Below are 14,867 nucleotides of genomic sequence, written 5' to 3'. Positions count from 1 at the left end.
GGTACCAAAAACTGATGCCGGAAGCAGCGTCATCAGCAGCGACTTGAAGCACAGAGCAAATGATGCTCGAGATGGTTCAAGTTCTTATAGCAACAGGCGTGACCAGAGTGGTTTGAACGGCTGTTGTACTGCGATGTGGAAAGCAAATGGAAAAACTACCACATTATCACTTTTCCTGGATAGTCTCTTTCCAAAAACAGAAGATCGCATTAAGTGGACGAACTGTTTTGGGGGAGACTGTGGACCTGTCGTCTGACAGATTACTGATGAATGAATGAATATGTGGTGTTAACCGACGTTTCGGAGGAACGTATCGCCTCCATCTTCAGGGTAGAAGAAAAAATATGTAAGAACCGAAACGTCGGTTAACACCACATATACACGGTGCCAAATCCCAGAAGACTGCTTTCTTCAACATTTATTAAATTATTTCACAGACAAACTGCATTGCTGGCGTAAATTTAGTCTCTTCATCAACTTCCTTTCCTAAATGTTTTTACAATGAAACTCTCATGCGAGCTTGTGTGCGGCCTAGACTTTTCAGTGGTAGGACCATTACCACGCTGCTCCTTTAAACATAACACTGACCTGCACTTTTTAAACGTTTATAATAAGTAAAGATTTAAAAGGAATAGGCACTTGGATCACTGTCAGGCATGTGTTGAGCTATGCAGAAGGCTGTACTGTTATTGTTTGTCAGCAGAGGTGATATGACACACGTGAAGTGTTCGCCAGTGCAAACAAAATGTTTTAATATCTCTTCATCAAGTAATGAAATGATTATATGCTGCCACTCGTCTTCCTGAAGTGGGATGGGGCACTAGAAGCCTCTGCATTCACTCAGAACCTGCCAGCAGCTGCCACTTCGCTTACACTGCGTTATTGCCGGCAGTCCTTGTGCAGTGCTGCTGTCTTTGGAATTAACACTGCTGTCATAATATGACTCCATATAAAGCTACATACATGAATCGCCTTGAGATATACTATCCTTAGCTAGATTTCTTATTAATCAAAATGGTCGCTTTCTATAGGATTTCCGTAACGAAACTTTATGTCTCTCACACTATATTCCTGGTCCACTGTTATGCTCTTTGTTCGTTTTTCGTAAGAATATTACATGAAGAGAAAATATCGTGACGTGCTGCCTGAAAGCCGGACTATAGGACATCTATCGCTATGCAACGGGCAATGAGAACGTATGTTACCTAGGAAACTGCCTACCCAGCAGAGGCAGAATTGTTGAATTCCCGCGGCAACAGATATTCCAGCTAACAGCGAAACTGAACCTTTTGGACAAGGTGTTCCCTATCCAGCCCGAGTGCAGGATATAAGCGAAGGGCAGTTCAGAGGACCAAGTCAGTTCGTATCCGACTAGAGCTGAGTGAAGAACGAAGAGCCAAGACGCTCCACCGAGATTAGCGGTGCTCTACAACCTTTTAAGTGCGAATAATTGTATTAGTGTAAAGAGTGATTGTCCAATAAACATACTCGTCCAAATCCGAGACCCACACAATTTCTTGTCGCGTTGCCTAGGAAACCCGCGACAATATCAACACTTTATTTCCACAGGGTTTTGACGATTGTGTGTTACACTCAGGATTGCTGAGGTTATGGACTTCCGCCCTCCAATGAAAACGGGGGAGACATCTAGTCAGTTGGGTCCATCAGAAAGTGAAAATATCCACTTAACTGAGATCAGCTCTTTTCTAACGGACCCAGCTGTGTAGGTTTCTCCTCACCCGTTCACCTTAGGATATAAACAGATGTGGATTCCTAAACGTTGTGTTCTTTTAGGCTGGGTATCGACTGTGCGCGGCAGACTCGTTCGTTTGTTTACCGTGTTCGTGTCCAGCATGGAAGCGCGGCAGCCGCATGCTGCTGATGATTGCCGTTGCTCCTCAGTTCTCGCGAGATCACGTGAATACATCAGGCAAAGTATCTGCAGTAACGTGAGGAGTGTTTTTGTCGGCCATGAAGTCGAATTCGTTGAGCGCGAACCACTTCGATACTTAAACAGTACCTGCAGCTGTAAATAAACAGTAAATTATTAGTGTATTAGCATAATTACAGATAATACGAGCAGTTTAATAAATATGTTCATGCCAGAACCAGATATGTGAGACTTCTTAATTCGGGACTTTTCTCTTCTGTATGAAGCCAATAAAGTTGTCATTTTATTTTTTAAATCCTGAACTGGCATTTTCATTTCGTCACCTATGTCCTTCCATGCGTCCTCGCGTATAATTTTGTTACGGCAGTTAGCACTTTTAGAATTCCACAACACCTCTTTAGATTTATAAAGCTGCTATGAGAGACACTTTTCATTTTCCATTTTGCCGCGAAAAAAACACCGGAACACCACAAGACCGTCTCAGCTGAAAGGGCACAGCACACTGAAATTGCCTTGCCGCGGGACAAAGAACCGCACCGATTTAACTCGACACGCTTGAAGTTCGCGCGCAGAAGTGTTCATTCTGCCGCGCGCGGCAACATGGCATAGACTTTTCGAGGAAAAGCAACGAATATTGCTTCGCGTGGCAGCCGCGCGCAATCGATACCCGGTTTTAGAATAATTTCAGTAATCTCAATAGTCCGGAATAAATTATGTGTTATGAAATATTCTCCTTTATAATAGTTTCGTGTAATATAGTAATTTCTCTGAATGAATGTGTAGTAGAATGACAAAGTTTTTAATTTAAGTAATGAGAATATATTTTCTTGCCATCCCACGAAACACAGCGTCGTTCAGAGATATCCCTGAAGTCGTCGTTCTTGCTAAACGATGTATCATTGCAGCGCAGTGAATAATTATCTTTACGTGCTGGATTTAAATAGAAATTGTGCGGTTTTTTACCCATAACCTAAGCTTATATAAAGTGTACATTGCTAAGTGCCTTGTGCAGGAAAAAGTGCTGTTAAATTTTGCAGGATTGATTAGGTACCTGGTCGAGGTGAAAGATGTTTGTTTCAAGAACTAGTTCATTCCAAATATGGAAAGTTGTATGCTGTGATTGTTTTTCATGTCACAAAACAACAATTTCTACATCCCAATACAAAAACAAGAGAAAAAACCGTTCATATTAAGCCAAAATAAATTAGAACAACACTTCCATTTTAAATCCAGTTCCTACAGAACTGAAATACCCATCAATTAGAAGGCATGCCTAATGGTTCCGTGTGCTTAATTAACCACCACACCATGAAGACGTATGAGGGAGTGGAGATATCGATGCACTACTATTTATCTTCGGCACAAGATGGGCGTTAGCGCATTCACGCCCCGGCCGCCTTATTTTCGGGGAAAGAGACTCCGGTATCCATTGGATAGGAGGCAGAATGGACCCCAGAGTTGGTCTGGACACTGATGGCGAGAAATACCTTCGCGTCTGCTGAGAAATGAATCCAGGTTCTCCGTCCCGTAGCCAGGGGCCGAAATAGCTCAGCCGGTATAGTGACTGGCTACGCTCTTCTCTTCTCCCCAGGTTCCAGGATGGTTCTGGGGCCTACCCAGCCTCCTGTCTAATGAGTACCAGGGGCTCTTGCCACGGGGCATGAAGCTGACCACTACCCTCCGTCTAGTACCGAGGTCAAGAATGGTGCAGATGTACATCCACTCCCCTATACGCCTTCATGGCGTGGTGTTTAATTAAATAAACACAGGGACAACTTTACCTTTTACCATCCCGTAGCCAGTCACTGTTTTGACTGAGCTATTCCTGCTCGAGTGCCGGTCACGGTAGCCGAGCGGTCTAAGGCATGCACTGTCTTCGCTCGCTCGGAAGCCTGGATCGTGGGTTCGAATCCCACTCAGGGCATGGATGTTTGTGTGCGTTTTTCTGTGTTTGTGTACAGGTAGAGGCCTTGCGACGAGCTGATCACCCGCCCAAGGAGACCTACCGAATGTGTAAGATCTAGAAAAACCGAAAGTGAACGGAGATGTTCATGGAGGTAGGCCTAGGCTCACCGGGGCTGTAGTGCCAAGGAAAAAGAAAATCTTGTAGAATGTTTTGTAGGAACATACTGCGTCCATCATCAGAGTTGAAGAGTAAGCCAAGCAAGAAGAGGACCTGCTTCTCTTGCTGTGATTTCTGCCTGCTTCGTGCTGGTTTCATGTGAAGATGGAGGTGATGTGTTCCTGGGAAACGTCCATTTTCTGTCAACGGACTGTACGGAATGGTATCCCTGAAGATAGAACCCTAAACTACTGGTGCCCAGAACCGTATATCCTACATCTTCAGCATTGTTAGATGTTGTGAAGTGGGTCATGAAAACAGAGTTAATTTTGGTTGCTTTATGTGTCATTAATTGCTTTTTCGTTGGCTTCTCATGGCCATGGTAAACAGGCTAGGGCCTGTAATGAATGCTGTAAGAGCGACAGTCTTCATTAATTTAATCAGTTGGCTCATTTATAAAGTACAGTTATCTATTTACAATAATTGTTCTTTATACATGCTGTAATTTTTCAAATGGTTGTTTGTCTGGCAACTTCACTGTCACCATTTTAACGCCTAATGAGTATTCGTGCCAAACTGTGGTCAAATGGGACGGGAACACGAAGAAAAGCCGACAAACACATTCGCCAAAGAATTGTTCTTTGTGTCGCTACACAGACGCGTGTTCCTTATTACTGAACTTGATTTTTATTCCAGGTCTGTTTTCTCTTTTATATAGTATGCTTCAGTGAACAAATTTCTGTTTTTGCCATCAAACATTGGAGGCCTTTGATGCAACTCAAAGGGCGTTTGAACTCGCTCATGGCATATACAGCAGTAACCAAATGTTCGTGGCATATATTCACACGATATTTTCACACAGAGAGATCGAAAAAGTATAGTATTAATAAACATAATCTGGAATTAAAACAAAGATCTCAAATCTATGTCAGACACTATCGTGGCTCCTCCGAATAGATTCGGATTGTCAGAAAATAGTGAATAGATTTCGTGCTTAATATTTTGTGTCATGTCATTTACTGATTCTTAATCGGTCTTGTATGGGTGACGTGCGCCGTGGTTTCCTTCGTCCTTCCAAGGGAAGACCAGCGTAATAATTCCCATGACCAACTTTGCAGCTTTTGTCGCTGTTTGCCGATCATATTATCAGCTGATGTTCGTGTATTGGCAAGCGTCACAGTTGCATCGACCATGGGACACCGCTGACTGATAAAGGGGTCGTCGACTTCATTAATACCCGTCTAGCAAGTATCTGTCTGTCTGTCCATCTAGTCATCTGTTTGTTTATTTATTCCAGCTGGTCGCACTTTTAGCATAGGGGATTCGTGAAACGCTTCGTTTTATTTCAATTTCTTAATTTTAGACACTCTGTAGGACTCCTTGGACGGGGATCAGCCTTACGCAAGGCTGCTACCTATACAGGACAGCACAAACGCAGACGTCATGTCTTGAGTTGTATTCGAACCCGATCCGAGCGTTCGAGTGAGAGAAGACAGTACATACTTTGGATCGGGCGGCCATTGTGATCGACTGTAGCACGTTAAGTAGCTTATGTTTTGTATACGTTTCTTTGTTATGTTAGATGATCTTGATCATTAATACGCAGAATAGCCGGAAAGTTGGAATCACTGATGTATTACGATATACGTGTATTTAAAGCAACGAATTCAAGCATAAATTTTCTTCATAAATTTTCTTCCCTCAGCCCAGCAATGCTAAAGAACATTGACAACAGCATGAACTTCCGTTTACAAATATGCTTCGACTTTCAAAAACATTCCCGGAGAGATAATTTGAACATGCCATTAATTCCCGAATTTTCGGACTTTTTCTTTTGACATAAAAAAACATGTTCTGCATAAATGTGTTTTAAATTACATGCATTTTGTGTTAATACATCCCCCCCCCTTGGCACTACAGCCCCAGTGAGCCTAGGCCTACCTCCATGAACTTCTCCGTTCACTTCGGTTTTTCTAGATCTTACACGTTCGGTAGGACTCCTTGGGCGGGTGATCAGCTCGTCGCAAGGCCTCTACCTGTACACAAAGACAGAAAAACGCACACACACAAACTAAACATCCATGCCCTGAGTGGGATTCGAACCCACGATCCCGGTTTCCAAGCGAGCGAAGACAGTGCATGCCTTAGACCGCTCGGCTACCGTGACCGGCTCATTAATACATTAGTTACAGAATATTTACAACATTCCCCTAAATATAACACACAAATATTATGTTGTGTGGAATATGTATTTCATATAGTTTGTTCTGCTTTTGTCTTCCGCTGACTGGTTATCATTGCACGCACAGATTTCTTAAAATTGTTTGTTTGATTATAAACATAATGATATCCAGTCACCTAAGGACGAGAATGGCGGCAAGACGCCGAACGTCTGTGTATCAGATGAGGATCAGACTAAAAAGAAGGATCACCGTGATTGGTTAATTGGCAATATCATGAAAAGATCGTTGTCAAAAAATTTTCATAGATATCTCTATTTTGATCGTAATGAAGGATTTTTTTCCGATCACAGTTTTGCTTCATTAATCTGATACAAAGACCTGTTTCATGAAGACCTATGAAAAGGAAGACTTTGTCCGTCACAGATCTTGTGAGGTTGTCTGTAAGAATCTCTTTCATTTACATAATAATATCCTACACTGCTATTATATGTTGCATTTCAGATATGTAACAGAGTCTTTGTTAAATGGCGACTCGCAACGTAAGCTTGAAAGATCAGAAGTACGTTTTTATTCAGCCCCATTCTCATTTCGTTTCTTATTACGAGCCGCCTTACAAGTGCCGAATGAACTCAGCACTTGCCGCCAATCCTCCTCCTCCGTTTAAGTTGTTCCACTTGGACCCGTTGCTACACACTTCGAACTACAAGAGGCTCTTCATATGAAGTGTACGTTTAAAATCAAACCGGCAGAAACAACTTCTAAAGAATATAAACGGATCTTTAATTGGTGCTCACGCGTCGCACAGACGAGGCTCCAGCACAGAGCAAGAGGCGGCCTCAACATTTTCATAGTAGCCAATTGGGTGGGTGCTGCGCTGTGCATGATCCTTCAGCAGCATCCACGGGCAGCTCACTGTCGTTTCAGTTCAGACGGGCTACAGGTCGAGTCTGTGCGTATGTAACGGAGAGGTAACGTTTCTTCCGGTAAAGACTTTGCACCGTCAATTCAGATTAAATTGGCTGATGCAAAAAAAAATTAAATTGATAAAAATTTCCCGATCTCTAGAACTAAATAAAATTCATGTAAATTATGTAGAACACATATTTACGTTTTTTTCCTTGGCACTACAGCCCCAGTGGGCCTAGGCCTATCTCCATGAACTTCTACGTTCACTTCGGTTTTTCTAAATCTTACACATTCGGTAGGACTCCTTGGGCGGGTGATCAGCTCGTCGCAAGGCCTCTACCTGCACACAAACACAGAAAAACGCACACACAAACTAAACATCCATGGCCTGAGTGAGATTCGAACCCACGATCCCGGTTTCCAAGCGAGCGAAGACAGTACATGCCTTAGACCGCTCGGCTACCGTGACCGGCAATATTTACGTTTAAGAGTTGATCAGATAAACAGAGAAATAATTTCCATTTTGAATGTTAAAACTACGTATATTTATAAACAGTTATATTTTTGTATCGCAGTCGGTGTTGAACAGGGCCCCATTTTCGTGGATTACGGCCTAACCCCGTGTTTTCGATTCATCAGTGGCTGATGCAACGTTATCTTTGTGATACGGAAATTACTTATTTTCAGTTCTTTATTGCAGCGATTCGAGACAATGGAAGCCACTCCCCCTGGTTTGTGTACAACCAACTGTAATTTCTTTCTAAACATGGTAACCCAGCGCATTTAAATTTGGGGAATTTGGTAGCAATTCTGTGTATTTTTTGAACTCAGTTGTAAAATCATACAGGGTCGGATTTACAGTTGTGGGGGACCCCCGGAACTCAAAATATTGAGCCCCTTATCGCTAACAAAAAATGTAGGTTTATATAATGACTGAAAATAAAAGTTAACATGTCCCAGTAAAATCTGTAAATTTGTTTCCGTTCTGTTGAGGCCCTGTGACGACTGTTTTGGTTGTTTTCCCCTTACCTGTGGCCCTGACATCATAGGGCATTTCCAAAAAGCGGGCAGTATGTATTAAAATTTCTCTAAGGTAAGAAAGGTGAAGATATTCCTGTAACAGGGCGTGGAGGCCCGTAGGATTGTGAGATGTAGAGGCTCCCATATTTTCTAGACAATCCGCTTACGGATGGCGATTAGGTTGTCAGCCTTACGCGCCGGTCGCCCTTTACCCCCAGGAAGATTCATGGTACTCATTTCTGTTAGAGGCTGAGTCGACCCCAGGGCCATAGTGCTTCTGGATGGATTAGGTCAGTTGAAAAATCCAATGACCTCATCGGGAATCGAATCCGCGACTTTCCGGCTTGTAGCATAGTGCCTCCACCAACTACGCTACCGCGTGCCCCCCCCCAAATACATAAAATTAAGAGGGGAACATGTTTTTCTGCGTTACGAATTAATCCTTTTATACGCATGCGTCGGCACGTTCTGTGCAACTTTGCGTTCCTTTCGTTCAGCTCCGGGGGGTCGTTCGTCTTTATAGGTACATAAGTTCTCATAAGATAACGGTTATCTGATAGTTCTGTCTCCTGGGACATAATGCCGCTTAATCTGTTGAAAGTCAACCGACGTTTCAGAGGAACATGTAGCCTCCATCTTCAGAATCAAAGTCCCGTTTGATACCTGCTTCATGCTGGTCTCTTCCGTAGCTTATTCTTTGACCTTGAAGATTGAGGCGATATGTTCCTCCGAAACGTCGCCTTACTTTCAACGGACTACACGGCGTCATATAAAGGAGATACAATTGTTCCTGAATTTTTTAAACTTTTAAATATTTTTATTGAACCACCCAGTATGTTAGGCATTCTTTACGTGTGGCATGAAACGTAAGAATATTAACTCCCTACTCCGGCCCTGCGTCAGGCACCATGAGGTTACATTTGATGATGATGATGATGATCATCATCATCATGATCACTACTGGCCAGTAAAGGGTGTTGCCTTGTTTGCAACTCTTTGCGTTTTCTTTATATAGACCCTTCATGTACACACTGTATTACAGAACAGAATGGCAACACTGGAGCAGACGTCTTCAGACTAGGTGTGCTTTATGTGACTAAGTACCAGGTTCGAGTTCGGGTAGGACACTTATCCTGAGTCAAGATTCTGTTAGTTTGCTTAAGCCCCTTTCGATAAATTTTGGAACAGTGATTGGAAATAGACCACGATCTCTTCTGCCAAGTACATAACCTCACTTTCCATCCGCTCTCTGATCGGCGTATGGTTTCTGCACATGTCCTGCTCCCAGATAACTTCCGAATTTGCTGGCGGCGATTTTAATGAAACTTGAAAATTACACGAACCAATATTTGTAATTACACGTCTTCAGCAACGATTAATGCCTGACAGGAAAAGTCGGAAGGTGTGAAATATTAAACGTTTGTTAATTTGTCTTCTTCTTCTTCTGCTGCTGCTGCTGCTGCTTTGACGGATTAAGCTGCCTGGCCTGTTCCCATACAAAATTATTCTGAAGTTATGAATTGTATAGACAGTTGGTAGGGTTCCATGGACGGGAGATCAGCCCACTACAAGGCCGATACCTACACAGGACAACACAAACACGAAAATAACGCAGAAATAAGGCGATTTTATTGACTGAACATTTTACTAACTTCATTAACAATTTACGGTTGCTTTTTTCTTTAACATTTAATATAACGCGTAAAAGGCAAAATGTCTCATTATAAGACAATTCAGACATTTAATTTCAGAAATTAATTTTGCGAAATTGGCTGTGTTCTCTTTAGCCATTACTTTCGTACAAATACACTCCGTGGTCTGTTCAGTAAGACAGTGTTTACGCAATGGAGCTGTGTAGTTATGAGTTCTCACCGGGACTGGGAAACGAGAGAGGACGGCGATTAACATGAGCTGAAGGAAAAGTGATCAGCAGCTGACAACAGCCGGAGTCAGCGTTCCTTGAACAGCGAACATTCCTAACTTGGAAGTTCGTCTGTTTGTATATGAACAGTCATGTTTAATCGCCCGTGTGAGTTAGTGTGTCCGGGAGGAGACAATCTGTAATTATGCTGCAGTTATGGCAGTTGTGTTCGTTTCATACATTTTTTGACGATGCTGTAGTGAGTGGCAGTGATAATGGAAAACAGCGTGGAGCCTAGGAACAGTGCATAACCACCAAATATGAACCCGTTTTCTGGTCTAAGCAAAAGATTGGGGTGAAGAACGTAAAGTTGCCCCCTTGCATGAAGTAACATGCCATGAAGACGTTTGGAGGAGCCCCACCTATTCATATTTCGGCACTATATGGAGGTGAGTGGTCAGCTTCACTCCCCGGCCGTCTTACTCACGGGGGAAGGATACCTCCATACCAACTGGATAGGAGGCTGGTTCGTTCCCAGGCAGTACTGGACGCTGTGGAGGCGAGACAGATCTGTTCCTGCCGGAAATCGAACCGCGATTCCGCGGTCATTCAGTATGTAGTAAAATAAATGAACTACTCCCGCTCTCATAGTAAAATTATAGCATTTGTTTATTGTCTAATATCTTGGTCTATAACTCCGTGGCCTGTAGTCCGCAAGCGAACTGTACCTACCGAGTGACCACCTCTTTTCGCCGAAGTTAGTGCCAACTTTTGCTGAGAGAGGATGTCGCGTGGTCGGCGCACTGGGTCCCCACAACTGTTAATCTCGGTTTTCCAGGCCGGCGACTGATTAACGAACTCATGGACGAAAGCTCTTTTGATAAGCTGTCCGTCGTCCGGCCACTAAACATTTTCCCAAAATTTTATGGAAACCGAAGATTTATTGCCTTATCCACAGCAATACTTCACTGGTCCCTATCCTGAGCCAATTGAATCCAGTCCATACCACCCCATCATTTCTCTTTTAAGATCAATCTTAGTACTATCGTCCCATCTGCTTGTAAGATTTCCGAGCGGACTATTTCCTTCTGGCTTTCCCACCAAAATCTTGTATGCATTCCTCTTCTCCCTTATGCGTGTCACATGCCCTACCCATCCCATTCTCCGTGACTTCATCACTCTAATTACACCTGGCGAAGAGTAGAAGTTATGAAACTCCTCATTATGCAGTTTTCTCCAACCTCCTATAATTTCAGCTGTTGTGTTTCTGAACATCGTCCTGTTTTTATTTAAAACACAATGATTCGGAGACCGTCTCCGTCTTCAGGTAGAACCTACTCAGTTCAGCCCAATCGAGACAGGTAGTCCTTAGGTCCGGAGATCATCTGGAAAGACCTGCTGCTGAAGTGTCTCATTTAATTTCAGTCCTACCTGGTTTTCCAGGACCTTCATAATGGCTTATCTAAGGCAGTGTTCAAAAGCAATTGCGATAAAGCGTCTCTTTGTTTTAAACCAGTTTAGATACGAAAATTATCAGACAAATATTTGCATATACGGCTTTCACTATAGGTTTCATTTAAACACACTTCAATCAGCCTAACTAGTTTCATGGGTACCTGAAACTCTGTGGGCACTTCCCTCGTAGCTGAATCATACGATTTCTTTAAGTTCACGAGTAGTTGATTTACTGTCACTGTGATTCCGTTTTTTGTCTTCAGAATCTGATGACTGTTGTAGTGAAAGAAATGGACCTGCGTCAGAGGACAAAAGAGGAGAGAACAGAAAATTATATTGAGACAAGTAAATACACTTTCATTGTACACTGTCGAGAAATTCCTCTTATCTGAAAATGATTCGTCTACTGGAAGGTCTATATAAATACCACGATGTACACATGTACATGTGTGTGGATCTATTTAAAGCATTTCAATTCCTTATATGAGCCCTCTGTGTATTTTATGTTTTTTATTTTTTTGTGTGGAAGCTTCAGTTGTATTGTACATACATGTTCCTTGTTTTTATTCGAAATCCTACACCCATCTTTGACTGTATTTGTTTTCATGGAATATAATGTATGTATGCAAGGCCGCGCCATAGCTCAAGCGGTTATTAGCTGGCTTCCCATCGCGGCGGCCCAGGTTCGATCCCGGGTCTGGTTGAGTGGGATTTGTGGTGGACAAAGTGGTGCTGGGTGGGTTTTCTCCGAGTACTTAGGTTTCCCTTGCCAATCTTCATTGCACCAAATTCGCCATTATCATAATCACCCGGGGCAGGTACAATAGGCCAATCAGTGGCCGCCGTGCCGAGTGGACCCAGTTGGACTCCCCCCCACTATGTGAATTAAATTAAATTAATGTATGTATGCATGTACGTACATATGTGTATTATGTTGGATTTGATATTCTCACAGTGGTCACTATGAAGAATATCTTGTGGAATGTAAAGTTGTATAGTCAGGTGGAATTCCACAGACGTTTCGGAAGAATCTACTGCTTTCATCTTCAGGGTCAACAGACTACCGGACTGTACTGCGCTACATACCTGAAGATTATCATAGTGTTTTGTGCATTTCAGTAAATATTGTTAGGAAGAACAAGTTATGCAGCAAGAGATGAGCAGGTCATATATATTGTTACATATACACCCATTGTTAGGCAACGGGTTGGTAAACAAGTTCCCGCGAAAACAGATTATTGGTAAACAGTCCGTTGCTAGGTTACGCAACAATAGATGACGCTGTGTTCTCTTTGTCGTCCGCGCCAGTATCATTGTGGATGTTGATTGAGGAATTTGAAGGAATTAAGGCTTCGTAAGTTCTTTGAACTTACACTTTAGGTTTTCTTTAAAAAATTCTCGATAAAGTAAAGAATGGACGAATGTCTCTAATCCTCTACATCAGGATTGGGGAAAATTTGCCTGTAAATCTGTCATCGATAGATATATCGTCTGCCACCTTTAATTACAAGTTTTATCCATATTAACGTCTCAAGCCACGTGATAATTCTGTCGTTCGCCAAGCCATACTTTTCTCTGCAAAAAATACATTTCTAACCCATTTCCCTCATTTTGGAAAAAAAATAGAAGTAGGCTTATGCGATCTTCATGCTTTCTGTGTGTGTCTGTGAATCCCCACTATTAACTTTTAAATGTCTGAACCAATCTATATGGAACTTTGTGTCAAATATCATGGCTCCTGAGCACATCTTAGTGGCGTACCTCATAAATTCCTTCCACCAGTCTGTTTATCTGTATGTCTATGCGTAGTATCGTTGCTAGGCAGTGGCTCGGTAAAGACGTTCCCGCTGCAACGAATACACGCAACAATAGGAGGATTGTTGGACTCGTGTGTCTATGTCTCCCCCTGTCGTTTCTAGGTATAAACTCAGTAAAAACGTTGCCACGACAACGAAGAATTACTAGAGGCATAGTTTTCTATGCGGTACGTGTCGAATCGTTGTGTTGTCTTGCCGATTGTGTGAGCCGTGAAATACGTAAGTGCCTAACTTAACACACCATAGCAGAAAGAATATTAATGTTGCTTGTAAAGCCAGACATGAGTACAAGCCAATAACAGCAGAACCGTCAGAAAGTGTGTATCAACAGAGAACTCATCGAGTCCACCAGGTGGTACTGGTGCAGCGAGGGAGGATGAAACCAATTCTTGTTGGCAGATAACACTTTTCTTGCTCGGGGAAACGAAAGGTTCGTATCTCTGTTCAAATTTTGAGGAGAGTAACTACGCTTAGGGAAAAGTTGTGCCAATAAATACGGCGGCTATTAACAAGAAAACTATTAATGCGACTGTATTGTTTGGGTTGATATCGGCCCGGTTGTGACATCATGTAGCCTTGTAGGCCGATACTGATATTTCGGAAAAACACTTTGTCTCCGTCTTTAATGTTCAGGTGAATTCCGCCATGAAAAAGAAGGTTCCTCTGTAACGGTAATATCTCTCTAAAAGATTATCCTGTTGCATAACTTAGAAGGTACATGCAGTGCTAACAAAAAATTCAGACTATTTTTGGAAGTCAGGTGAAATTTTGCGTCTTCGGACAATTTCTAAATCCGCAGCAGTTTAACTTCAGAGGCTTGCGTTTTTTATTATGTGACATTTGAGTTTCCCCTGGCGATATGACGTCGTGTAGTTTGGTACATTTCCGACGAACCTGATGCTTCCATATGCAGGGCACCCCGAATAAGATGATTTACTGACGTGACTTTTCTCACATTATCAGGATATTTTACATTTTTAAGCTCTGGAACCAGGATGATCTTTTCCACATTCTAATTACAGCAGTCAGTCCATAGCAGAGATTCAAGGAACTGTAGACATTTCATTCGAATTTCTGAAACCAGGAACAAGGTAACACAGTTGATGAGCTTTTCCTAATAGTAAGCAGTAAGACTTTATCTCTCAATTAAATCATTATGTTGTTGAGGGGTCCAGTAATAGCCTACAGTTCAGCTACGTGTCTTCATACCCGTGAGCGATTTTTAGCTTATAATACGCTTTCTGATGGAGATAAGTACGCTGTAATGCTTCATCAAGATCATTATCGTGAAATTAGAAGCTGGTTAGTATAAGGTGCCTGTAAACAGACTATTCGCTAGTTTAATTATGTGAGGAGGTTGCCTCATATATTTTTTTCCTTGGCACTATACTCGTAGCCACAGTAGGCCTAGGCCTACCTCCTTCTCCATTCACTTCGGTTTTTCTAGATCTTACACATTCGGTAGGACTCCTTGGGCGGGTGATCAGCTCGTCGCAAGGCCTCTACCTGTAGACAAAACACAGAAAACCGCAAACACACAAACTACATCCATGCCCTGAGTGGGATTCGAACCCACAATCCCGGTTTCCAAGCGAGCGAATACAGTACATGCCTTAGACCGCTCGGCTGCAGCGACCGGCTGGTTGCCTCATAAGCTCGCACATAAATTCAA

The 14,867-nt window shown here is 42.6% G+C and overlaps 1 protein-coding gene across 6 annotated transcripts in view; it reads left to right on the top strand.

The window, feature by feature from the left end:
* LOC111863863 overlaps positions 1–14,867 on the top strand; it is a 381,779-nt gene that overhangs the window by 194,344 nt on the left and 172,568 nt on the right. The window contains exon 1 of one of the 6 annotated variants that reach the window (XM_033751232.1): positions 10,486–10,535. The exons of the other annotated variants lie outside the window; for them this stretch is intronic. The gene's annotated coding sequence lies outside the window, so the exon portion shown is untranslated. Of the gene's footprint in view, positions 1–10,485; positions 10,536–14,867 lie in introns of those variants that run through there. 6 annotated transcript variants of the gene reach the window in all.

Source organism: Cryptotermes secundus, unplaced genomic scaffold (genome assembly GCF_002891405.2).
Source record: "Cryptotermes secundus unplaced genomic scaffold, Csec_1.0 scaffold46, whole genome shotgun sequence".
Taxonomy (NCBI): Eukaryota; Metazoa; Arthropoda; class Insecta; order Blattodea; family Kalotermitidae; genus Cryptotermes; species Cryptotermes secundus.
The sequence above is the reverse complement of the archived record's forward strand: the minus strand, read 5'-3'. Positions and strand labels throughout refer to the sequence as shown.